The sequence below is a fragment of the Cnephaeus nilssonii genome, assembly GCF_951640355.1.
Source record: "Cnephaeus nilssonii genome assembly, chromosome: 11".
Lineage (NCBI taxonomy): Eukaryota > Metazoa > Chordata > Mammalia > Chiroptera > Vespertilionidae > Cnephaeus > Cnephaeus nilssonii.
Genome location: NC_137082.1, coordinates 34,828,238 through 34,855,480, shown reverse-complemented (window position 1 = coordinate 34,855,480; position 27,243 = coordinate 34,828,238). Strand labels below are relative to the sequence as shown.

The following is a 27,243-nucleotide window of genomic DNA, read 5'->3' as shown; positions in this document are numbered from 1 at the left end:
CAGAATATATAAAGAACTCTCAAAACTCATTAAGAAAATAAAAAACCCAATTTGTTTCAAAGGGTAAAAGACTTAACCAGACATTTTACCAGTGAAGATAAGATATAGGGATGCCAAATAAGCACTTGAAAATATTATGGAAATATTAACTTTGGCAACTTCTTAAATAGTTATACACTTAATATGTGATCCAGCCATGCTACTCCTATGTATTCACAAAGGTAGTTTTATTTGTAATAGTCAAAAACTGGAAACAACTCAAGCATCTATCAACAGGTGAATAAACAAATGAGATATATCCATACAGTAGAATACTACAATAAAAAGCAATGAACTACTGATATATAAATCTTAAAATAGTTATGATGAATGAAAGCCAAAGGGAGGGAGGGAGAGAGGGGTATTGGGAATGGAATGAACTTATTCAGAGAGGGAGGGATTACAATGGGTACAGGGAAATGGTACCAAACTTAAGGAGTTTGCCACTTAGGGGTGCTCTATTAAAAAATAATACATGGTTATCACAAGTTAGTTTCATTTACTTGCAGCAAGTAAAGGAGACAGGAGATTCCTATCCAAAGCTCTGTCTTAAAAGGGAGCCTCAGCCAAAGCTTATATACATTATTTGGTCAATTATGTTGATTGATTGATTGATTGCAGTTGGCTACTTGCATCAGGTTGAATTCCTGTCAGCTCCTCCTATTTACAGCTGCATCTACAAAATACTCCTCCACATTTTTACATTTTGCAAGACATAATACTTAAAATTGTCCAGACCTTGAGACCCTTTTCCTATCTAACAGAATCTTATAGGAGTGAGTGATATGTTCCCGATATCTTGATTGTGGTGATGGTTTCACAGGTATATCTATGTGAAAACTTACACTGTATACTTTAAATATATATAGTTTATTGTGTGTCCATGATACCTCAATTTCTCAAAAAGTGACAGAACAAAACAAAATACATGCAAGGGAAAAGTGCTAAAGGTTTAAGAAAGAGTCAGGAAGAAGCACTGTTTGTTCAGGAGTGGGTGAGTAGACCCATGCAGTTTGAAACAGCTGGATATGAGAAGACAGTGAACCAAACCAAACATCATCTGTAGACAGTGAGAAACATGGGCTTGAAATACAAAAAGGAATAATTCCTTGAGAAATAGCAGATGACGGAGCACAAGGCAGAGGAAGGTACCAAGTTAGCTCAATACCTCATTAATCTATAACATTATTTATGATATATTCCCCTTGGCCTGTTGCTTTTTAAAATACAAAAGACTGCTCTCCTGGCTTATTTCACTGATAAATACATCTGAAACAAGAGATGCAGACAAAGCCCACATCCTCTCACAGGTCGCATCTAATCAAATGTGGCTCAACTTGCTTTGAAATGGTATTGCTCAAAAGAATCTATAATTCACCTTGCAGAATTCATCTTGATAATAAGCTTTCAAGGAGATACGCAATTTAGCAGAAAATATCTGAACCTGACTTGTATTTCTAAAAAGCAAGGAGGAAAGGCTAGTCTAAAATATATCTTGTGTTGTAAATGTAACAAAAATATCACGTTCTAAATAAACAGCTCAGTGAAAAGAGCTAATATAGCTTACATTGCTATCTGGATCCTACCTCCTTGCTGCTCTCTCCTGTAGTAAACACAAATGCCACCTTCTCAGTAAAGCCTTCCTAAGTCCCCTCTTCACTATGCTCCCTTGATAGACTAACTATACTTGAACAACAGCACTTAGTTCCTTAAGCTATTAGAAGTACTGATCTACTCATCACAAATCCTAAACACAGTGTTCTGTACACACCAGGTGCTGAAACAGGAAAAATAGGAGTGTGATAGCATTAGGCCAGAAGTGACAAGATCTAGAGAGGCCTAGAAACCAAACCCAAGGCTCACCAGAGTTCTGGTTTCCCTTCATTAAGTGTGGTAACTGCAGTTGACTGGGGCCGAGGGGTAAAGTACATAGGAGTTCACTACATTATTCTGTCAACTTTGTGTATGTACAAAATTCTCCACAATAAATTGTTTAAAAATAATAATAAAGGGTAGGTGAAGATATGATCAAACCGTTTTTGTTCTTACTTTCCTACTTTTGAACTTTTCTTTCCTTTTCCCTTTAAACTTGATCTTTGCCAGCCTCCCCCTTTGTTGTCAACAGGTCCACTGGGTCATTAGCCATTTAACAAATGGTGGTTTGAAGGATAAAAGACAGACCTTTTGCACAGGCAGTGGAATTCCAAATGCTAGACTCTTGGCTCCACAATGTCTGATTCAGAAGAACTGCTGGGAGCTATTAGTTCAGCTCGCCCACCCAGGCATATGAAGACTCCTTCCTTTTACACCACTGCCATATGCCTCTCATTTATGCCTACACAGTTTTGTGCCTGTGTGCTTTCATTTAGCGCAGGAACAGATCAGACCCAATGTGACCACATAAATTATTGGGAAGGTCCAAGGATAAGGAATCCAGAATGAAGCAGTTTCAAATTGGAATTGCAACAGATGAGAATTTTTTTTCTAGTGTGGCAATAATCCAACAAAAAATGTATTTTCAGAATCCCCAGACACAAAATGAGGATATACATACAATAACAGTATGTGAGATGCATTCTGGCCTAAATGAGAGCATTTGCCATCTTAAAAGCATATCCTGTGCTTTCCCACCTCTGAGTCTTTGTTAGCATTCTCCCCTCTACTTAGAACTGTGGGTCATATCTGAATCTATTTTCATTTTTAAAAGTTTTAAGTATTACTGATTTCTTTCTTGAACCAAAGATACTGGGAGCAATCTTATACCTAGTTGTTTGTTTTTCTTTTTCTTAACTCACAAAGAGAACAAAGTAAAGGAGAGAGAGAGATGGGAAGATCTCCTGCAGTAACGAAACTAAAATTGAAAGAGGAATAGAAGGTTATTAACAAAAAACAAAACATGAATATGAAAGAAATGTCATAACGTGAAAATAATGGGCCACAGGCAGTACAAACTCCCAGTGGGGAAAGGAAAAGGTTCAAATTTTCTCAAACAAGCCAACTGGTGGCACCATTAGCCCCAGGACTTGGTATTGGATAGAACAGACTGATTATGATGGTTCTTGGTCAGATAGCCTTGATTCTTGCTCAAAAGAGTGGACATGTTAAGGAAGGTTATACACACAACTCTGGCAAAAAGTTGTAAAGTCATATGCCTGATTCCACCACACACAAGAATAGGGAACAGAAATAACTGACATTTGAGTCAAAGTTTGATAACAAAGGCCTCATCTGGGATCCTCTGACTCAGAGAAAAGGGGAAAACAGCCAACCAAACAAATCACGCCAATAAAAAATGTCTAGATCTGCTCTTCTTTAGATCACTTTGAAAGCTATCCTTCAAGGCCTGGTTCAGATGACATTTTCCACATGCAACCTTTACTAATCATCTCCTTTATTCCATTCATATGTCCTCATCTTAACCTGTCTCACTCAGTTACTTGAGTGCACAGGCCATACACCTCTGACAAGGTATCAAGTTGCTTAATATCTGGAAAACTTATGCAGAATTCGTAGTTCTCTGCCTTTCAGGAAATATATGCTAAATATATTTTTTCTTTGGTTTTTGAAATTTTGACAAATCACAACATACAGAACTCAGTGGTATAAAATTTAAATAACCAGAACCAAATACTTATTATAAAACATATATAAATTAAATGGTGTATAATAATTGTATCTAGGAGATCAAGGAGACCAATACTTTTAATAAGTTTCCTGGATTTAGTAAACCTTATCGATTATACATAAAGAGAGCTAGATCAATATGGTCCCACAAAACTGGTAAAGTAGCTGAGTGTTTTAACAAAAGCAGCTTACTGTCAAATGATCCTATAAAATTAGGAAACACTAGAGCCAGGCCAGTGTAGCTCAGCTATTGAGCATCAAACCAGGAAACAAGAGGCCTCTGGTTCGATTCCCGGTCAGGGCATATGCCCGGGTTGCGGGCTTGACCCCCTTTCGGGGGCGTGCAGGAAGCAGCAGACGGATGATGTTCCTCTCTCATCATGGAGGATTCTATGTCTCTATTCCTTCTCCCTTCCACTCTCTCTAAAAATATCAATAAAATATATTTTGAAATAAATAAGTAAATAAAATAAAATTAGGAAATACTAGAATGATCACACACTTAGATAATGATAGGTATAGAGATCTGCTTACCAGTGATGGCGAACCTATGACACGCGTGTCAGCACTGACACGCGTAGCCATTTCTGATGACACGCGGCCGCTGAGGCGGCCGCATGCCGAGGATGAAACATTTGCTGCTCCTGAGGATGAAACATTTGCGAAATAATGTTTTTTCCTCCAAGTGACACACTACCCGAGTTATGCTCAATTTTTTGGCGAAGTTTGACACACCAAGCTCCAAAGGTTGCCCATCACTGGCTTAGACCATCATTCAAATGCTTACCTGCACTCACTTGAGTATGTGGCTTCATGGCCCAACTTTTATCCTAAATATTGCAATTCAAACCAGGTAAGTAAGATGTGGAACTAGAACTTTCAAGGCCTCCAACCACGAAAAAAGCAGACTGGGATAAATTTCTCTCCAAGTGGTATTCAGAGCACAGACTTCCCCACATGGAAATATAGCTTCAAACATGTACTTCTTTTATTACAATCCATTTAAATTTTTTATTTGGCCTTAGTGAAAAGAGGTAAGAGTACCCTCAATAATATATCACCATCCTATAATAATAAGCTAATTTATAATTCTGAATTTGGGTTTTTGACAACTTAAAATTTATAGTTTTGCCATAAAATAAATTTATTCAAACAGATGTTTTGGTTCCGTTAAAAAGCTATATTCTGGGCAAAGAACAGAAATTTCTCCAAAGAAGATATGCAAATGATGATAAGCACGGGAAAAGATGCTCAGCATTATCAGTCACTGGGGAAATGAAAATCAAAACCACAATGTGATAACACTTCCCACCCACTAGATGATTATAATAAAAAAGACAGTTATTAGCCTGGCTGGTGTGACTCAGCGGTTGAACACTGACCCAGCAACCAGGAGGTCAATGGTTCAATTCCTGGTCAGGGCACATGTCCAGACTGCGGGCTCAATATACCCAGTGGGGGGCGTGCAGGAGACAGCAGATCGATGATGTTCCTCTCTCATTTATGTTCCTGTCTTTCTATCCCTCTCCCTTCCTCTCTAAATATCAATAAAAACTTTAAAAAAAAAAAAAGACAGATAATAACAAATACTGGGGAGGATGTGGAGAACTGGAACCCTCATATACTGCTGCTGGGAATGTAAAGTGGTCAGCCACTCTTCCAAAGTAATCTAGCAGAATTACCATAAAACTCAGCAAGTCCATTCCCAGTTATATCCCCAAGAGAACTGAAAACATATGTCCATATAAAAACTTGTACAGAAATGTTTATAGCAGTATAGCCAGAAAGTTTAAACAAGTCAAATACTATCAATTGATAAATGTTTAAGTAAAATGTGGTGTAGCAGAATCTTATTATTCACGGTAGTTATGTTCCATAAAGTAGCCACAAACACTGAATTAGCAAACACTGAATCATTGCTCCTAGGGGAAATATAGTGGTAGGTTCCTTTGAGCCTCTAGTCACCACATTTTCGTCAATGGATCAATACATTGCCTTGTTTTATGTGTTTCTGTTTAAAGACACCTTTCTATAATAATAAAAGCATAATATGCTAATTAGACCGGACAGTCGGACAACCTTCCGGACAAAGCCGAGGCAAGCTGCCGTGGCTGCGAGGGCTGATCCCCTTGCACGAATTTCATGCACCGGGCCTCTAGTCTATAATAATAAAAGTGTAATATGCTAATTAGACCAGACGACAAAGCCGTAGTGGAGGCAAAGGCAGCCGCCACCGCCGCAGCTGAGCCCCTTGCACAAATTTCATGCATCAGGCCTCTGGTTTAATATATATTGTTGGCTTATTAACAATGAACTCATGGCCAATAGCATTGTAATCCATGTCTGAACAAAGCTTATTTAACACACATATTTTCTCCTTAAGGCACATCACAGCTTTCTTGTGCTTAGGAACATTAGACGGTGCTTCAGCACCATACTTAAGGGCCATTCCAAACAGCAAAATAACCAACAAAATGCACAAAAATGTGAAAAACATGGCACTAAATAGACCATGAAAAGAACTTGAGCCCTGGCCAGGTGGCTCAGTTGGTTGGAGCATTGTCCTGTACACCAAAATGTTGTGGGTCTGATTTCCAGTTGGGGTGTGTACAGGAGGCAACTGATGGATGTTTCCCTATCTCTCTCTCCCTCTCTCCCAAATCAATGAAAGCATGTCCTCAGGTGAGGATTAAAAACAAAAAGGACTTGAGAGCTGAAGCAAGAAGGCAGAGAAACACCTTGTTCAACTTTAGCTGGGAATGTGAGTGTTGGGTGACTGAAAATTTTCACTGCACTGTTTATGTTCACGTATGACCACTACACATTGATTTTGGGATTACAAATAAATTTTAGCAAGTAGGCAAATTTGCAAATACAATTTTTTAAAATATATTTTATTGATTTTTTACAGAGAGGAAGGAAGAGAGATAGTTAGAAACATTGATCAGAGAGGAACATCGATCAGCCGCCTCCTGCACACCCCCTACTGGGGATGTGCCCGCAACCAAGGTACATGCCCTTGACTGGAATCAAACCTGGGACCCTTCAGTCCGCAGGCCGATGCTCTATCCGCTGAGCCAAACCGGTTAGGGCTGTAAATACAATTTTTTTTTTTTTAATAAGGATCAACTGTGTATCATACAAAGGATATTATCAGCCATAAAAAAGAATAAGGTACTGATACATGCAACAACATGGGTCAACCTCAAAAACATTATGCTAAGTGACAGAAGTCAATCCCAAAAGACATATTGTATCCCCCCCCATTTTAAGTATTGACAATTAATTCAGAAGCATTTAAATATAATGCAATTCAAGCAAATAATATTTCTAACACTTGATATGAAATGTCCAAATCCAGAAACAGAAAGTAGATTAGGAGCTGGGAAAGGAGAAGATGTGGAGTAATTTTTAGTGGGTATGGGGTTTAGAATGGGAATGATGAAATATTCTGGGATAGCAGGGATCCTCAAACTTTTTAAACAGGGGGCCAGTTCACTGTCCCTCAGACCGTTGGAGGGCCGGACTATAGTTTAAAAAAAACTATGAACAAATTCCTATGCACACTGCACATATCTTATTTTGAAGTAAAAAAACAAAATGGCAAAAACACCCGCATGTGGTCCGGGGGCCGTAGTTTGAGGATGCCTGTGGTATAGTGTTGACAGTTGCACAACCTTGTATATTTACTAAAACTCCATTAAATAAATATACACTTTGAAAAAGTGAGGTATGTTTACAAAAAAAATTATCCACATTATTTTCTGACTTATGCACAGCAGTCATATATATGACTTTCCTTTCAAATACAAATATATATATATATATATATATATATATATACCTCATCAAATCATTACCTGGGTGTAACCTAATCAGTTCATTTCTAGCACAGCAAGCATAAAGTTAACCTTCCTTTAAGCGCACACTTCTCTCCTATTGATAAGATGTTTTTAAAGTGTGTAAAGAGGTCCCTCCCACAATGGTAGGCCCCAGGATCCCCCTGGCTTGCCAGTTCACTATGGTCAACAAGGAAGCAGCCTTTGATGACAGAGTAGAGAATGTGTGATCAACAGAGTGCAAAATATGGAAAAAGAACACCCCTTTTCTTTATCATTTGGTGATGACCCACATGCTCTGAAGTGGCCCAGCTTAACTGCACCATGGCTTCCAGATGTAACCAGACCAGAAGGGAAAGATTTCAGCATTCATCAACTTGCCTTGGGGGCAAGCACATTGGAAGAACAAAACCACCTTGTGATAGCCCAGCCGGTGTGACACAGTGGTTCATCGTCGACCTATGAACCAGGAGGTCATTGTTCGATTCTTGGTCAGGGCACATGCCCCTGGTTGCAGGCTCAATCCCCAGTAGGGGCCATGCAGGAGGCAGCTGATCAATGATTCTCTCTCATCATTGGTGCTTCTGTCTCTCTCTCCCTCTCCCTTCCTCTCTGAAATCAATCCTATTTAATAAAGAGGGAATATGCTAATTGACCCTCACACCGTCCCAAAGATGGAGGCGCCCACAGCCAATAAGGAGGGAATATGCTAAATGACTGTCATGCCCTCAAAGATGGCGGCACCTACTGCCACAAGATGGCGGCATCCAGTCCCCTCAGCCCCACTGGGGCGGCAGGCGCACAGCAAGACCGGGCCTGCCCCCAAGCAGGCAGGCCTCTCCGCACGCCTGCCTCCCAAGTCCCCTAGTCCCCTCAGCTCCCCAGCCACCCAGGGCCAGCCCAAGGTGCAGGCAAGCCTCTGATGTCGGCTGCCCAGCCACCCAGAGCCAGCCCAAGGCGTAGGCAAGCCTTGGATGTCAGCTGCCCAGCCACCCAGGGCTGGCCCAAGGCACAGGCAAGCCTTGGATGTCGGCTGCCCAGCCGCCCAGGGCCACCCGAGGCTCAGGTAACCAGGGCTGGCCGAGGCTTGCGCTGCTGGCAGTGGCAGCAGCAGAGGTGTGATAGGGTGTCGCCTTCCCCTGACCACCGGGTCACCTCCCACCCCTGAGGGCTCCTGGACTGTGAGGGGGCAGGCCGAGCTGAGGGACCCCCCTCCAGTGCATGAATTTTCATGCACCAGGCCTCTAGTAAAAAAATAATAATTTAAAAAACAAACAAACAAAACCCCACCTTGTGATAGCCAGTGTGCAGCTCCCTAACTACAATGCTCAGTTTGATGCTTCACACTATGACAGTGAGAAAGGAGAATTTGGAAGTTTTGGCTATTAGTGAAAAAAAAAAAAAAAAAAGAAACTAAGTAAACAGGGCCTGTTATATACCACAGAACTCTTGCATTATTGCAACAAAAACTCCATCCAATGATGTTCTTAATTTTGACTATACAAAACAACCTTCCAGCCTTAGCCAGTTTGGCTCAGTGGATAGAGTGTCGTCCGCCTGCGGACTGAAGGGTCCCAGGTTCTATTCCAGTCAAAGGCATGTACCTCGGTTGCAGGCTCGATCCCTGACCCTGGTCAGGGCGCATGCAGGAGGCAACCAATTGATTTGTCTCTCTCACATCAATATTTCTGTATCTCTTGTTCTCTTCCACTCTCTCTAAAAGAAAATCAATGGAAAATATCCTCAGGTGAAGATTAACAACAACAACAAAAAACAGCCTTCTAAACCAGATCCTCCTGGAGAGTGCAACCCAGACTTGCATCTCAGTGGACATCGGAAGGAAGGCTATGGCTTTCCTGGACCCCCAAATCTCAGTGGGCATTTAGTGCTTCAGATGACTATACCATCTGCCTGTGGGATATCAGTGCTGTTCTAAGAGAAGGAAAAGTTGTGGATGTGAAGACCATCTTTACAGGGCATACAGCAGTAGATGTTTCCTGGCATCTGCTCCATGAGTCTTGAGTCAGTTGCTGATTATCAGAAACATATGATCTGGGATACTTGTTCAAACAATACCTCCAAACCAAGCCAGAGACAGCTGAAGTGAACTGCCTTACAGTGAATTCATTCTTGCCACAGGATCAACTGATAAGATTATTGTCTTGTGGGATCTGAGAAATGTGAAACTTAATTGCTTGCCTTTGCATAACATAAGGATAAAATATTCCAGGTTCAGTGGTCATCTCAAAATGAGACTATTTTGGCTTCTAGTGGTACTGATCGCAGACTGAATGTCTGAGATTTAAGTAAAATTAGAGCAAAACAATCCCTGGAAGATGCAGAAGACTGGCCACTAGAGTTGTTTATTCATGGTAGTCACACTGCCAAGATATCTTTTTTTCTCTCAGAATCGCAATGAACCTTGGGGTGATCTGTTCTGTGTCAGAAGAAAATGTCATGCTAGAGTATCAAATGGCAGAGAACTTTTATAATGATGAAGATTCTGAAGGGCCCCACTGGTGTGGCTCAGGGGTTGAGCAGTGACCTACGAACCAGGAGGTCACAGTTTGATTCTTGGTCAGGACACATGCCCGGGTTGAGGGCTTGATCCCTCATTGATACTTCTATCTCTCTCTCTCCCTTCCTCTCTGAAATCAATATATATATATATATATATATATATTTTTTTTTTTTTTTTTAAGGCTCTGAAGGAAGTGTGTATCCAGAAGGTCAGGGGTCTTAGCTACATCTGCACTTCTTGTGATTTTAGACTCTTCTATTTTCCCCTCTCAACCCTGATAGTGATTTAACACTAGTTTTAAGACCCAGACTTTGTTCGGTTATCCCTCTATAATAGGTACCATCAATAATGCTATTAGCCCAAATTGAGGGTTCTAAATATTAACTGGGGAACTTGATTCAGCAAAGCCACAGACTTATATTTAAATTTTCTTCAAGAATGTCCTAGTGCCCTAGCTGGTTTGGCTCAATGGATAGAGCGTCGGCCTGTGGACTGAAGGGTCCCAGGTTCGATTCTGGTCAAGGGCACATGCTCAGGTTGCAGGCTCAATCTCCAGTGTGGGGCATGCAGGAGGCAGTCACTCAATGATTCTCTCTCATTGATGTTTCTATCTCTCTTTCTCTCTTCCTTCCTCTCTGAAATCAATAAAGATATATTTTTAAAAAAATGTTCTAGTAACAAAGATCTAAAGTAGCCACCAAAAGGGGAATATTGTGTGTGGTTATCTTATATTTCTTCTTTTGCTATATCCTCAAGTTTTTCAGACTCCTTTAAGTAAAGGCTAGAAGTAAGGAAGAAATAGAGCCAAGTGAGGTAGGTATCTGAGCCATGAAGTATAAGTACTGCAGGATGTTGCTAGTGGAAATTCAAGTAATATAAATTCTTTCTCTAAAATCTTCACACCTGACTTTCCAGGATGCACATTTTCCTATGTAGACCAGTTTCTTAAGTTGTGTCAAAGCCATATGTTCCTCTTTCCTCCCCATATATTTTTGCTTACTAGTGTATTTCTTTATATTATTTCTTTCCTTTCTGTGAAATGTCTTTTTAAAAAAAACTTGGGACCACCAAGTTGTAAAGATGTATATTATATCACAAGTAGACAGACTGTCCGGTTAAGTTGAGAAGAGTGACTGACAGTTTCTATTTGTTTTTAAAATTAAATTAATCCCGGATAAGAAATAAAATGAAAGGTGTATAATTAAACATTTAAATAAGGAAAAAATGCTTAAAAACAAATTTGCAACAAGATTCTTTTGACATTATTTGAAAATAAGAACATTTCAAGGTGGTAGCTTGCCCATCTAGGCAAGTTCCAGAAGAAAATGAGAACAAAGAAGGGAAATGTTTCCCATCACTCAAAAACCCAGTCTGAAAACCCTTAGTATTCCAAAGCCATAGTCATATAGATTGTTCCTTAAGCAACAGGAGTGAGGGACTACTTTTCTGTTCAAACTCTCAAATTCTGGATCCCAACACCCTTTTCAAGGATCCAAAAGTCACAATAATATGAAAAAGGGAACAAAAGAAGAAACTTCAAAGAGTCATCTAAAGGTCACCTAGTCTACCTAGGTTTCACATCCTTCTTTCCTATCTAAGAATTTAGCCCACATGACTCATGGCATGACAGTTTTTAATTTTTTGAATATTTACACCTTTCTTGAAGGATAAAGTAGTAGAGTGAGATGATAAAGGGAAATAATATTAGTCTGAGTAAAAATACAATAATTAAATATGAAGCACATGAGATTCTAATCAGGGAAGGCAGAGTAGGGACCACTGTGAAAACTATGGGTTATAAACACAGTTTTTCTTTTTCCAAGTAAGGACACCAATACCAGCTCATCCTGGCCTTGAACTCTAAAATGAATCTATTACATTGGTCTTTAGGAGACTTTGAGCAATAATGGGTTAAGAATTTTAAAGAAGCCCTGGTTGGTGTGGCTCAGTGGGTTGGAACATTGTTCTATACACTGAAGAGTAGGAGGTTCAATTCCCAGTCAAGGGCTTCTTATTTCTCTCATCCAAGTAAGAATCCCCTTTTTTTTTTTTTTTAAATGCTCTTGGAAAATGAGAATGAATCATCTTAATTCATTATAAAGACTATGGTTTAACTCCAAACAGCTCTGTGTGTTTTTTTAATACTCATCCGAGAATATTTTTCCATTGATTTCTAGAGGGTGGAAGAGAGAGGGAAAGACAGAGAGAAACACATTGATTGATTGCCTCCTGCATGAGCCCTGACCAGGGCCAGGCCCGGGGAGGAGCCTGCAACCGAGATACATGCCCTTGATCAGAATCGAACCCAGGACTCTTCAGTCCACAGGCCGACGCTCTATCCATTGAGCCAAACCGGCCAGGGCAACTCAAATTTTAATTTACATATGAATCACGGGGGGGGGGGGAAGGGGTGAGAGGGGGGGGAAAGTCTTATTAAAATGCAAATTCAGCAGAGCTGGGCCAGAGCTTGCTTTTTTTTTTTTCCCCAGGAGGAAGGGGCAGTTGGAAGAGCTTCTGAAATTGCTGGGTGTAGGTGTGGGAGCAATGCCAAACTTACTGGGGTGGAAAGGGACAGGAACATGGCCGGAAGAGGCTGGTTGACATCTCATGAGGGCCCCTGACACCCTGACTCTCATGATGACCCTGGGACCCAAGGCCTCACAGGGTCTTAGAGCCTGCATTTTAAACAAGCTCCTAGTGACACAGATGTAGCTGTTCCTTAGAATACACAATGTGTATCTACTTTCCTTATGGCTAAGGTAAAATTGATGGTGCCTGCCCCTGCCTGACTAGTTCTAAAGGGACTAAGTTTACATCTAGCTAATTTCTCAAAATAATCCTTAAAGGCTTATCAATCCTCTAGGCTTTCTCTTCACCAGCATCTTAAACTTCTCAACTGAAGTTTCTTTTTCTTAATTATATTTGGGGATCTTCTTGAACCGTCTCAAATGCTGTCCCCATATATCTCCTAAACTGAGGTACATAAACATGAAATTAAACCTTAAGTATGATCGAGCAAACTCTCGGCTCCTTCATTCAGCCCAGTAGTACAATGACTGTTTCTGAAACAACACTGTAACACAGGCTCATTTTTATTTTTATTTTTAAATATATTTTACCGATTTTTTACAGAGAGGAAGGGAGAGGGAGAGAGAGTTAGAAACATCAATGGGAGAGAAACATCAATCAGCTGCCTCCTGCACACACCCTACTGGGGATGTGCTCGCAACCAAGGTACATGCCCTTGACCGGAATAGAACCTGGGACCCTTGAATACACAGGCCAATGCTCTATCCACTGAGCCAAACTGGTTATGGCAGGCTCATTTTTAGTGCGTAGTCCCAGATGAGCTGAAATTATGTACATAGCTGGTTGTTCACTATATTAAATTAGCTTACTAACTTTGCTATTTCTTTTTAAAATATCACTGGATTTGATCCAATTTTTCAGAATTAAAGTTATTTTGAATTTTAACCCAATTCTCCAAGGAACCAAGCCCTGGTATAGGAGGAAGTATTTTCTCTAGGTCTTAGTTTTCTCATCTGTGAAATAGAAATGAAGGTCATGAATGCACTCTAATCTCTCCTTCCAAGAATCTATAACTTACAGTCTATATTTTCCTTCTATTATTCAGTGCATGTGATCAAGGACCTTTATTTTACTCCCAGTTTTGCCTAATGAAAAGTCCCTTTTGCTTACTTCCCAGCTCTCCAGAGAGAAGAGCCTGCCATAAACTATATACACTTATTACTATACATATTTAACTATCCTTAAAGGAACTCTCTCAAAAGTTAATATAATGAGCTAGAAATATCCTAAAGTAACTAAAAACAAAAATAAAAACTAAACTTAAAAAACCCTTAAATTATCTTTCTCAGTGCCAATCCAATAAAAACACAAGCAGCCCTAATTGGTTTGGCTCAGTGAATAGAGCATCGGCCTGTGGACTGAAGGATCCCAGGTTCAATTCCGGTTAAGGGCATGTACCTTGGTTGCGGGCACATCCCCAATAGGGGGTGTGCAGGAGGCAGCTGATCGATGTTTCTCTCTCATTGATGTTTCTAACTCTCTATCCCTCTCCCTTCCTCTCTGTAAAAAAAAAATCAATAAAATATATTTAAAACACACACACACACACACACACACACACACACACACACACACACACACAAAGCAGCCAAACTTACACCTTTTTTGTTCACTTTGCTATTGTCCTCACCAGTGTCTACACCTGTGCACAAGCAAAAGTTGTGCTTAGCTGGCAAAAACTAATCAATTAGCTCTCTTAAGTCTCATCGGCTGTGTTTTCCTGAGGACAAAGAATCTGTCCACCTGCTCCCACAGATGGTACAGCTGCAGTTTAAGTAAAACACCTGCTTCGTGTACATCCATTTCATGAAACTTGCTAGAACAATGCTAGCTACACATCAGGCAAGCCCAAGTCAGCATTTTCAATTTTTTTGCCCAGAGTAAAATCAACATCATTTTTAAGGATTGGATGCTAAAATATGCCTTTAATTCCCAATACGACAATGTCAAAGAAGTTAAAATAATAGCCCTAGCCTGTTTCTCAGTGGTTAGAGTGTCAGCCCGAGGACTCAAAGATCTTGAGTTCGATTTTGATCAAGGGCACATACCTTGGTTGCAGGCTTGATCCCTGGGCCCCAGACCCTGGTTGGGGTTCATGCAGGAGAAAACCAATCAATGTGTCTCTCTCACATCGATGTTTCTGTCTCTCTCTCTCCATTCCACTCTCTCTAAAAAATTAAGGGGGAAAAATATCCTCGAGTGAGGATTAACAACAACAAAAGTCACAAAAATGTAAAAAAAATTGTTATAGCTATAGGTGGCTCAGTTGATCAAAAGATTGCAGGTTTGATCTCCAGCTGGGTGGGCACACAAGGCAACCGATTAATACTTCTCTCTCACATCCATGTCTGTCTGTCTGTCTCTCTCTCTCTCTCTCTCTCTCTCTCTCCTCCTTCCCTCCCTCTCTCAAATAAATAACCAAATAAAAAACATATCCCTGGGTGAGGATTTAAAAAAAAAAGTATTATTATAAATAGTGGGAATCCTAGGTTACAAATATGATTGTCATTAACCACTTCCTAAACTACTTAATTTAGAACATTTATAGGGAGACTAGAGGCCCGGTGCACAGATTCGTACACCGGTGGGGTCCCTCGGCCTGGCCTGCTCCCTCTCACAATCTGGACCCTTTGGGGGATGTTGGACTGCCAGTTTCGGCCCAATCCCTGCAGGCCAGGCCAAGGGACCCCCCCCCCCCCCCCGTTGCATGAATCCATGCACAGGGCCTCTAGTATGCATTTAAGATCTTTGGTTAATCTCTTCTTGCCCTCCCTCTTTCCCCCTTCCCGCTTCCCTCTGAGATTCATCAATCTGTTCCATGTTTCCATGCCTGTGCATTGAGCGTCTGCCCCCTGGTGGTCAGTGCACATCATAGCTACTGGTCGAACTGTAGCTTAGGCTTTTATATCCTACTAGTGGCCCGCTGCATGAAATTCGTGCACGGGGGGGGGGGGGGGGGGGGATGTCCCTCAGCCTGGCCTGCACCCTCTCCAATCTGGGACTCCTCAGAGGATGTCCAACTGCCAGTTTAGGCCAATCCCACAGTTGAACATCCCTCTCGCAATCTAGGACTGCTGGCTCCTAACTGCTCACCTGCCTTCCTGCCTGATGGCCCCTAACTGCTCTGCCTGCCTGCCTGATCACCCCTAACTTCTCTGCCTGCTTGCCCCTAACCGGTCTGCCTGCCTGTTCAGCCCCTAACTTCTCACCTGCCTGCCTGCCTGATCACCCCTAACCACTCACCTGCCTGACTGCCTAATGGCCCCTAACCACTCTACTGCTTGTCTGATTGCCCCTAACCACTCTGCCTGCCTATCTGTTCGTCCCTAAACACTCACCTGCCTGCCTGCTCAGTACGCGTCATAGCAACAGTCATTCCTGTCATCCCACCTTAACGGTCACTTAGGCTTTTATTATATAGACTAGAAGCCTGGTCTAGTCTATATAATAAAATTCGTGCATGGCGGGGGGTTGTGCCTCAGCCCAGCCTGTACCCTCTCCAATCTGGGACTCCTGGAGGGATGTCCGACTGCCCGTTTAGGCCCGATCCCACCCTGGTGGGATCGGGCCTAAACGGGCAGTCGGACATCCCTCTCACAATCCAGGACTGCTGGCTCCCAACTGCTTGCCTGCCTGCCTGCCTTTCTGATTGCCCCTAACCGCTCTTGCCTGCCAGCCTGATCACCCCCTAACCACTCTGCTGCCAGCCTGGTTGATGCTTAACTGCTCCCCTGCCAGCCTGTTTGCCCCCAACTTCCCTCCTCTGCCAGCCTGGTCACCCCTAACTGCCCTCTCCTGCAGGGTTGATCACCTCCAACTGCCCTCCCTTGCAAGCCTGGTCCCTCTCAACTGCCCTCCCTTGCAGGCCTGGTCCCTCACAACTGCCCTCCCTTGCAGGCCGGGTGCTTCCCAACTGCCCTCTCCTGCTGGTCATCTTATGGTGGCCATCTTGTGGTGGCCATCTTGTGTCCACATGGGGGCAGGATCTTTGACCACATGGGGGCAGCTATATTGTGTGTTGCAGTGATGATCAATCTGTATATTACTCTTTTATTAGATAGGATAGAGGCCTGGTGCACGGGTGGGGGCCAGCTGGTTTGCCCTGAAGGGTGTCACAGATAAGGGTGGGGGTTCCCTTGGGGTGTGGGGCGGCCTGAGCGAGGGGCCTGTGGTGGTTTGCAGGCCGGCCACGCCCCCTGGCAACCCAAGGGGAGGCCCTGGTATCTGGAATTTATTTTCCTTCTACAATTGAAATTTTGTAGCCTGGAGCAGAGCCAAGCCTGCTGCTCCCTCCGGGGTGGCAGCCATTTCTGTGGCAGTTAATTCACCTTCTACAATTGAAACTTTGTAGCCTTAAGCGGTTGAGCCCGGCCAGGGTGTGCGGAAAGCTTTGCTTCCCCTGTTGCCGCCGGCAACCCTGGCCTGCTCTCTCAAGCTCCATTCTGCCGCCATTTGTTTGAATTTGTTTACCTTCTATAATTGAAACTTTGTAGCTTGAGTGGAGGCTTAGGCCTGCAACGGCTATGGAAAGCTTGGCTTACTCTGTTACCTGGGAAACCTTGCTCTCTGTGGCTGTAGCCATCTTGGATTTGGGTTAATTTGCATACTCGCCCTGATTGGCTGGTGGATGTGGCTTGGCTGGTGGGCGTGGCTTATGTAGCGGAGTGGTGGTTAATTTGCATATTGCCATCCTCTCTAATAAAATGGTAATATGCAAATTAATCATCACTCCGCTACATAAGCCATGCCCACCAGCCAAGTCACGCCCGCCAGCCAATCAGGGCAAGTATGCAAATTAACCCCATCCAAGATGGCTACAGCCACAGAGAGCAAGGTTTCCCAGGTTAACAGAGGAAGCCAAGCTTTCCAATAGCCATTGCAGGCCTAAGCCTCCACTCAAGCTACAAAGTTTCAATTATAGAAGGTAAACAAATTCAAACAAATGGCGGCAGAATGGAGCTTGAGAGAGCAGGCCAGGGTTGCCGGCGGCAACAGGGGAAGCAAAGCTTTCCGCACACCCTGGCCGAGCTCAACCGCTTAAGGCTACAAAGTTTCAATTGTAGAAGGTGAATTAACTGCCACAGAAATGGCTGCCACCCCGGAGGGAGCAGCAGGCTTGGCTCTGCTCCAGGCTACAAAATTTCAATTGTAGAAGGAAAATAAATTCCAGATACCAGGGCCTCCGCTTGGGTTGCCAGGAGGCGTGGCCTGCCTGCAAACCACCACAGGCCCCTCGCTCAGGCCGCCCCACGCCTCAAGGGAACCCCACCCTGATCCGGGACACCCTTCAGGACAAACCAGCTGGCCCCCACCCGTGCACCAGGCCTCTATCCTATCTAATAAAAGAGTAATATACAGATTGGTCATCACTGCAACACACAATATAGCTGCCCCCATGTGGTCAAAGATCCTGTCCCCATGTGAACACAAATGGCCACCACAAGATGGCCAGCAGGAGAGGGCAGTTGGGAGGCACCCGGCCTGCAAGGGAGGGCAGTTGAGAGGGACCAGGCCTGCAAGGGAGGGCAGTTGGAGGTGATCAACCCTGCAGGAGAGGGCAGTTAGGGGTGACCAGGCTGGCAGAGGAGGGAAGTTGGGGGCAAACAGGCTGGCATGGGAGCAGTTAAGCATCAACCAGGCTGGCAGCGGAGTGGTTAGGGGGTGATCAGGCTGGCAGGCAGAAGCGGTTAGGGGCAATCAGGAAGGCAGGCAGGCGAGCAGTTGGGAGCCAGCAGTCCTGGATTGTGAGAGGGATGTCCGACTGCCCGTTTAGGCCCGATCCCACCAGGATCGGGCCTAAACGGGCAGTCGGACATCCCTCCAGGAATCCCAGATTGGAGAGGGTACAGGCTGGGCTGCGGGACAACCCCCCGCAGTGCACGAATTTCGTGCACCGGGCTTCTAGTTTTATCAGAGAGGCCTAGAGGCCCAGTGCACTAAATCATGTATGGGTGGAGTCCCTAGGCTGGGCCAGCAATCAGGGCTGATCGAGGCCAGGTTGATCGGGGCCAGGCCGATCAGGGCTGGGCTGGAGAGGAGGCAATGGTCACCGGGCCAGGTGCAGAAGGAATGGAAGCTGGATGCCGGATGCCAACATCGCCGTCGTCGGCGCCCAGCCACCATGCAGTTCCCTGCCTCCCCCCCTTCTCCTTCCCTCTCCACCACGCAGCCACTGTGGCAGGCGGGCAGCAGGCTGATTAGGGCCTGCCAGCAGGGAGGAGGGACGGGGCAGGGGAGGTTGGCCGCCAGCCCCGAGGAGGGAGCCGGCCCTCGGCCCCCCTGGGAAAGGGGTCGCGTCTGCCACCACCCACCCCTGGTTCCCTGTCCCAGCCCAGGGGCCAGCCCTGATTGGGCAATAGGGGCTTGCTGGCTGCGGGGAGGAACCGCAGGAGGTTAGCCAGCTGGGTGGAGGGACTGTGGGAGGTTGGCTGTGGGAGTGCACTGACCACCAGGGGACAGCTCCTGCATTGAGCATCTTCCCCCTGGGGGTCAATGCGTGTCATAGCGATCAATCATTCTGGTCACTTAGGCTTCTATATAAAGACTAGAGGCCAAAAAAAAAAAAAAGACTAGAGGCCAGGTGCACAGGGGTGGGGGGCGTCCCTCAGACTGACCTGTACCCTCTCCAAAGCAGGAGCCCTCGGGGGATGTCCAACTGCCAGTTGGACATCCCTCTCGCAATCCAGAACCTCTGGCTCCTAACCGCTCACCTGCCTGCCTGCCCTAACCACTCTGCCTGCCGGGCCTGATCCCCCTAACTGCCCTCCCCTGCCGGCCTGATCCCCCTAACTGCCCTCCCCTGCCGGCCTGATCCCCCTAATTGCCCTCCCCTGCCGGCCTGGTCACCCCTAACTGCCCTCCCCTGCCGACCTGGTCACCCCGATTAACTACTTTTTTTTAATCTTATCCCCTTCACACACAATTGTATTTGACTTCCTTATTGGCTTCTCCCTCTCACACAATTTTTCTCTCTTCTTTATGTAACACTTTTTCCTACTGACTCATCATTTATAAACTTTTCTTTCCTCATTTCCTACTTCGGTTCCATCATTCTTCCCATCTTTCTCCTACCCTCCTTCCCTCCCCACATGCCTTCTTTCCTTTATCTTTACCCCTTCCCTCCCTCCCCTTTTCCTTCCTTCCCACCTTAACTTTTTTCTTCATTTCCTCCCTCGGACCTGCTTTGCTCCCTGCCCCATCTCTTCCTTCTTCCCATTCTCCTTTTAAGCTCTACCGGCTCCCCTTTAAAACTTTTTCCCTCCCTCTTTCTCTCTCATCCTACCTTTCCCATACATTCTTCTCTACTTACTTCCACTGTTTTAATATCTATCTACCTACCTGCCTAATTATTCACTATCATTTATCTTTTTGCTTTTCTGACTCCTACTTTTAAAATCTGTCCCCAGTACACAACTATACTTGATTTTCATTATAGCTCCTACAGTTCACTCATACATCCTCTTTCCTTAACTCTGTTCTCTACTGACTCCTTTATATAGTTCTTCCCTCCCTCCTTCCCTTCTTCCCCATCTTCCCTCCTCCTCCCTCAGTCTTTTCCTCTTTTTACAGGCTAATTAAAAATTCTATGCTTTTCGTCCTTAATACTGACAGCTTTCCTCTCTGGGACCTATAGCCGCCTCTGTTTGGGCACTCAGGTGCTTCTCGCACTGGCTTTGAGGGGCCGAGCAACAACGCAGCTGTGTCTTGCCTACTGTGGCCTGTGCCTCCCCTCTCCGAGTTGGGGGAGGGTCCAGCCAGCCCGGGCAGGTGTCCATTGTGGGAACCACTGCGTTACGTGCGCGCGCATGTGCATTCATGTGCACGCAAGGCTTTTCTCCCATTGAGTGAAGTGGGGGGACACAGAGGCCTTTCCCGCGCCCACCTCCCCCCCCCCCCCGCCCGGCGTGCCTGCTCCAAGCCTCGAGCAGCTCTCCGTCCACTCCCCTCTGGAATTCGCAGGTGACAGGCATGCTTGCACAGGCACGGTTGGGCCCGGCTTGTCCTCAGGGGGCATTCCACCCAGGATGCAAGCCCCCATCTGGGTCGGACTGGGCAGATGAATGAATGGACAACTGGAAAAGGCTGCGGTGGCTTCCCTGTGGTGTGAGGGTCACCTGTGCACTCTATGTTGTTGCGCCCGGGCCCTTCCTTCGTGGTGTTGGGTCCACATCCTCTCGATTTGAGTGCACGATCCCTCCTGGGGGTAACCGCCGATGCGCGCACCCCCGGTATCTGCCGACTGCGCCCCAAGAACCAGTCGCCCCTTGGCTACTACCCCCACCTCAGCAGTGGGGTTGGTAGTGTCCCCGGGCAGAGTGCTCTCGGACGGGGTGTGGTGTCGCGGGGGTGTTTGTTGGGCGCATGCACCCAGGAGAAAAAGAGGACTCCAGCGCCGGGGGAAGGGAAGTGAGCCTCACGCAAGTACCCCTGTTGCGAGTGCAACCTCCTGCTGGTCTGCCAATATGTAAATTGGTTGTTACTGTGACACCATAATGGACAATTTGCATATTACCTCTTTATTATCTACACCAATAAAAGAGTAAGATGCAAATTGACCATACCTTCGTGATGCCCACCAGCTAATCAGGCGTGAGTATGCAAATTAACCCAACAAAGATGGCGGGAGCGGCCGGGGGCAGGCGGGACACTTATGTCGTCGCCATGGCGACAACGCAGGCCTTCTGCCCAGCCACTCTGGGCCTCTGGGCAGCGTGGGAAAGTGGAAAGGTGGCTCCAGGCCGGGGCAGAAAGGTGACTCCAGCCAGAGCGAAGGCGGTGCCGGCAGCCAGGGGAAGGAAGGCCCATTCTTGCACGAATCTTTGTGCATTGGGCCTCTAGTATAAATAATAAAAGCCTAATATGCTAATGATATGACTGGTTGGCCGTTCAACCAATCAAAGCATAATATGCTAATGATATGCTCAGGCTGGTCAGCCACTTGCTATGACGTGCACTGGCCACCAGGGGGTAGTCAACCAGTAGGTTAGCTTGCTGCTGGGGTCCGGCCAATCGGGACTGAGTGAGATGGGCCAGACATGCCCTGGAGCCCTTCTGCAGTCCCTCCCCAGCTGGGCAACCTCCCGCGTCCCTCCCCAGCCCCGATCGTGCACCGGTGGGGGTCCTTCGGCCAGGCCTGTGCCCTCTTGCAATCTGGGACCCCTCGGGGGATGTCGGAGAGCCAGTTTCAGCCTAATCCCACAGGCCAGGCCAAGGGACCCCACTGGTGCACGAATTCGTGCACCGGGCCTCTAGTATATAGATAAGTAAAATGGTCTTATTATTGCCCAACAATCAGTGCTTCATATTAAGAATGGTAATATCAATACCAGTAAATGTGCTAAATGAATGTGTGAGAAAAAAGAATTTCTTCCTAGTTTTATACCTAAGAAACTTTACAACCCAGAATTTTTTTATTCTCCACATGGAACCTTAACTTAACCTCTGCTTAAATCCTCAGGAATTTTCTCCCCATTAAGGAAGATTCATCAGTATTAGTAAAGAAAGCCAATGATTATTTCTTGAGCAAATAAACAAAAACACTCATGAAGTGATTATTTTATGCAATAGTCTGTGAGTTAGTTTGTATGTTGAAGTCATACTTTTGAGGATATTTTGATGGCTTATGGAGAAAATGGTATGAAATACTGGAAATTAAGGATGTCCCAGGAATATAGTAAACTATAGATAAGAGAGCTTGCTTACCAAAAGACAACATAGCATTATCTAATATATATAGAAGACAAAACAATCAAATTAAAGATATACTCCTCAAGTGAAAATTAAAATCAAACATCAGCCCAGCCAGTGTGGCTCAATGGTTGAGATTTGACCCATGAACCAAGAGGTCACAGGTTTTGATTCACATGCCCAGTTTTGGAATCGAACCCCAGTAGGGGATGAGCAAGAGGCAGACCAAGCGATGTTTCTCTCTCATCAATGTTTCTATATCTCTATCCCTCTCCCTTCTCCTCTCTCTAAAAATCGATAAAAACATATTTTTTAAAAATCAAACATTAGTTCCTCCTCCTCCTCCCTACCTCAGTCAGCATTAACTAATATCTCTCTCCCTAATATGTTCTCAGACATCTCCATTTATCACTCTACTCACGTTGTCCTGTATAGAAAGTTTTTCCTCCCTGTAACTCTTCCTCCGATTAGACTTAGATGGTGTGTTTTAGATGGTGTAGACGCCCTAAAGCAGTGTTTTCAAATTAGTCTTCAGGCTATATGGAAGATAATTAATTACTTAGAAAATTTGATGGAAATGCAGATTCCTGGGCCCTCTCCCAGCCTCCAGAATTTAAACCTCTGGGAGGTAAAATCCTAGACACTGCATTTAACAAGCTTTCCAAATGCACACCAAAGTATACACTGAATACAGTTTTTTTTCATTCCTCAACCACTATTTTAATATCAGCCTACATTTGCCAGTTACTTGACATTAATTCACCTTCATTACTCTGGAATTCTGAGACACATACAATCACTTCCAATGAAGAGCCTACCTACTTCATTATCTTTCCAATATGAATTCCTAGTCTACTCTCTCCTCCAGAGCAGGTTTTGTGTAAATGTTGAACTTATCCCACAACAGCAGTTCAATTTTTTTTTCCTTCTGAGGAAAGTATTAACAGCATGGATATTTGGTGGTTGCATCATTAAAAGTTACATTAAAAGCAAAATGCATTATCTGTCATATGTATTAGTTTACAGTGGTGGAAATAATCACCAAAATATCTGGAGTAAAAAAAAAAAATCTGGAGAGTTTGATCCACCTGAAGCTTTTCTTCTTCTATGGCATCAATAGCAGAAAATACCTATTTTCATTTCCAGGACAGTTTGGTCTAGTTACAGGTTCATTAATTCCTATCAGACAGATGGGAAAACATCATCTCCTACAACCACAGGTAATAGGTGCATCACATGTTCCAAAATGGACAACTTTGCACTTTCTGGAAAAGGGAAAAGGACTTGAAATAGTGCTTGGCAGCTCCATGAAGCAATCAATCATATATCTGTCTTTTTACAGAGCAATTGGAAAGTTCTCTGAAATGAAAGGTGTGATCATTTTAAAGAGCTCTCACTACTAACATTGAACAAATCAATACTGAAAGTTGCTGTCATTCATAAAATCTGTTCCAAGGTACTTAAAACAACAGAAGAGATAAATGCCTTTGCTCTTGTTTAAAACAAAGATCTGATGGAACAATTTGGTGGACTTCCCATCTGACTGAAAATTATAAAGACTCTGCACAAAATTATGTACAGTATGATTTTGTTTGTGAAAAACACTATTTGTGTATTACAGGTAAGTGTAAAGGCATCCAAAAGTCTGAAAATATACCAACTTTCAGTAATGACATAAAAGGGATTTTTTACTTTTTACTCTATTTGCTGCAATTTTTATATGAATGTCTTATATTACTTTTGTAAAAGATATTTTTCAATAAAAATTATAGCATCAAAGCAGGATACTCTACAATAAATTACAATTCATTCAGTATAACTGAGAAGTAGTACGTGGTAGTGCTGTGGAGTTAGAATCTGGTTTAGAGCTTGTCTCTACTACTAACCATAGAGACATGTTCTCCATGAGTCAATTAATCACCCAAGCGATGCAGTCTGTTACCTCAACTATAAAGTGAAGATGGTAATAGTACTCAATTCACAGGATGTTGTAAGCAGTGAATAAAATAATTTATGTGAAATCCCCATGTAAACTATTATTTTTAAAATTATGTATTACATATATACTTTAAAATACAATGTGAAGCACTACAGAGCTAAAGCTTTCTTCATCTTCCTAAGTCATTACAGCAATGATCATTTTACACAAAATAACAATAATAGAAATGACTAGAATAAATTTATACAAAGTCTAGTAAATTTCAGTAATGAATCATTCAAAGAAGAACCAAGGAACTTTTTTGTTGTTGTTGTTAATCCTCACCCAAAATTATTTGTTCCATTGATTTTGTTTTTGGAGAGCGTGGAAAAAAGGGAGTGGGGAGAGAGAGACACAAACACATCAATGTGAGAGAAACACATTGACTGGTTGTTTCCTGCATGCACCCTGGGACAGGGATTAACCTGCAACCCAGGTATGTGCCCTTGACCAGGAATCCAAACCGACACTCTAACCACTGAGCAACATGGACCAGGGCCCAGGAACTTTCTCAATAAATAAATTCCTGATATTTTACTTTCATGTCAAATAGCTCTCACAAAAAAATAAAAGTGTGCACAATTTAATTTCTAAATAATGAGCTTTAAAAGTGTTCAAATGATGAAGAGAATTTATCTGTTTCCTCTGTATCACTCCCAAGGCCATGTTAGGCCCTACCTCTATTTTCACTCACCATGTCATTTATACAGGGTAGGCAAAGTAGGTTTACATTTGTGAATACTCGAAACACAAGAGTTCATTCTTGTATTGTTATTTATTGTATTGATTTCCATAGGAACAACTGTAAACCAATTTTTCCACTCTGTATCCTATTGCCTACTCAGCATCTCTAATTGGATATGTAACAGATATCTCATAATCCCATATCAAATTCCTGGTTCCCACCCCTAGTCCAAACCTACGTGGGGCCTTCACCTCTCCCCAGTCTTTCTCAAACCACTAAATTAGCAACTTAAGCCAATAAACTTAAGAGTCATCCTTGACACACAACTCCCATATCCAATCCACTTAGGCAAATCCTATCAACTCTACCTTCAAAATAGCTTGATTCCCTCTATTTCTCCTTTTTTTTTAAAAAATATATTTTATTGATTTTTTACAGAGAGGAAGGGAGAGAAATAGAGAGCCAGAAACATCGATGAGAGAGAAACATCGACCAGCTGCCTCCTGCACGCCCCCCACTGGGGATGTGCCCGCAACCAATGTACATGCCCTTGACCGGAATCGAACCCGGGACCCTTCAGTCCGCAGGCCGACGCTCTATCCACTGAGCCAAACCGGTTTCGGCTCTATTTCTCCTTTCCTCCACCATTAACATTCTGATCTACGTAAACCACCAACCTCCCACTCTTGGCCTACAGCAATAATTTCTAAATTCACCTGCTTCCATCTTTGTCCTACTAGAGTGTTTTTTCCAAGAACAGAATGATGTCTTTAAAAGGTAAAGGAGATAATGTCACTCTGCTCAAAACCCTCCAATGGCTTCCCATCTCATTTAGAAAACCCCAAATCCTTTCCTTGACTCTTAAGGTCCTATATGTTCTGGCCCCTACTTACCTCCCTCAGATCAGCTTCTACCACTATTACCCTTGCTCAATGTGCTCCAGATATACCAGCCTCCTTGCTGTTTTGTGAACATATCAAGCAAGCTTTGACCCTTTGCCTGGACTGTTCCTCCCCCATATATCTACATGGCTAGCTTACTTCCTTCACATCTTTGCACAAATGTTACTTGATCAGTCACACACACACACACTGAGTGGCCAGATTATTATGACCACCTGACGTTTGTAGGCAAATTAGCCGTACACTGCATCATATGGGATATGGAAGCCAAAGGCCTGTTTGAACACCTTTGCTGTCTGCAGTTACCAAGATAAAACGTCCCCAATTCGCATAGGAACACAAGGATTGGACAGTCGGGCATTGGAAAAAAGTCATGTGGTTCGATGAATCACATTTCCAGTTGCATCATGCAGATAGCAGAGTGAGAATTTTGAGGAAACAGCATGAAAGCATGCACCCCACATGCATGAGTACAACCCTTCAAGCAGGTGGGGGCAGTGTTATGGTTTGGGGCATGTTTTCCTGGCATGATTTGGGCCCTTTAATTTGTGTGGAACAACGTCTGAACAACATACCTAAGTATCGTTGCTGATCAAGTTCATCCTATCATGTTGATGGCGTATCCCAATGGAGATGGCTTCTTCTAACAAGACAATGCGCCATGCCACGGTGCTCGTATTGTGCAGGAATGGTTTCAAGAACATGAGGGAGACTTTACCTTGCTTAGGTGGCCCCCACAATCACCAGATCTCAATCCAATTGAGCATTTGTGGGACGAAGTTAAAAGAGCCATCAGGCGGCTGGTTCCACAACCATCAAATCTCACAGAACTGGACAGTGCTATTCATCAGGCATGGTGTCAGATTCCTCGCATCACCTTTCAACATCTCGTGGAGTCAATGCCAAGAAGAATTGCCGCAGTATTGAAGGCAAAAGGTGGCCCAACGAAGTACTGATGGGGTGGTCATAATAATCTGGCCACTCAGTGTATATTTTTTTTATTGATTTCAGAGAGGAAAGGAGAGGGAAAGATAGAAACATCAATGATGTGAGAGAATCCTTGATTGGTTGCCTCCTGCATGCCCCCTACAGGGGATCGAGCCTGCAACCTGGGCATATGCCCTTGACTGGAATCGAACCCAGGACCCTTCAGTCAGCAGGCCAACACTCTATCCACTGAACCAAACCAGCCAGGGCCTGATCAGTCTTTTTTAACCTCTGTATCTAATATTACTCCCCATCACCCTCCTCTCTATATACAACATACCTTAAAACTTTATCACCACCTGAATATTAAAACGTGTGTATAAAATATATTTTTCATCATATTAAATTTCAAGATCTGTGAGAGGGTTGTGTTTGGTTTACTACTGCCTTGT

General features: G+C 43.9%; 1 protein-coding gene and 1 pseudogene across 5 annotated transcripts in view; one reads left to right on the top strand and one right to left on the bottom strand.

The window, feature by feature from the left end:
• The window catches only part of CBFA2T2 (CBFA2/RUNX1 partner transcriptional co-repressor 2), a 152,695-nt gene that overhangs the window by 103,374 nt on the left and 22,078 nt on the right, over positions 1-27,243 (bottom strand). The window lies entirely within an intron of this gene.
• LOC307107692 (histone-binding protein RBBP4-like) lies at positions 6,665-10,107 on the top strand (annotated as a pseudogene). The gene is made up of 3 exons: positions 6,665-7,937; positions 8,807-9,012; positions 9,280-10,107. The product of its transcript is annotated as a histone-binding protein RBBP4-like (transcript).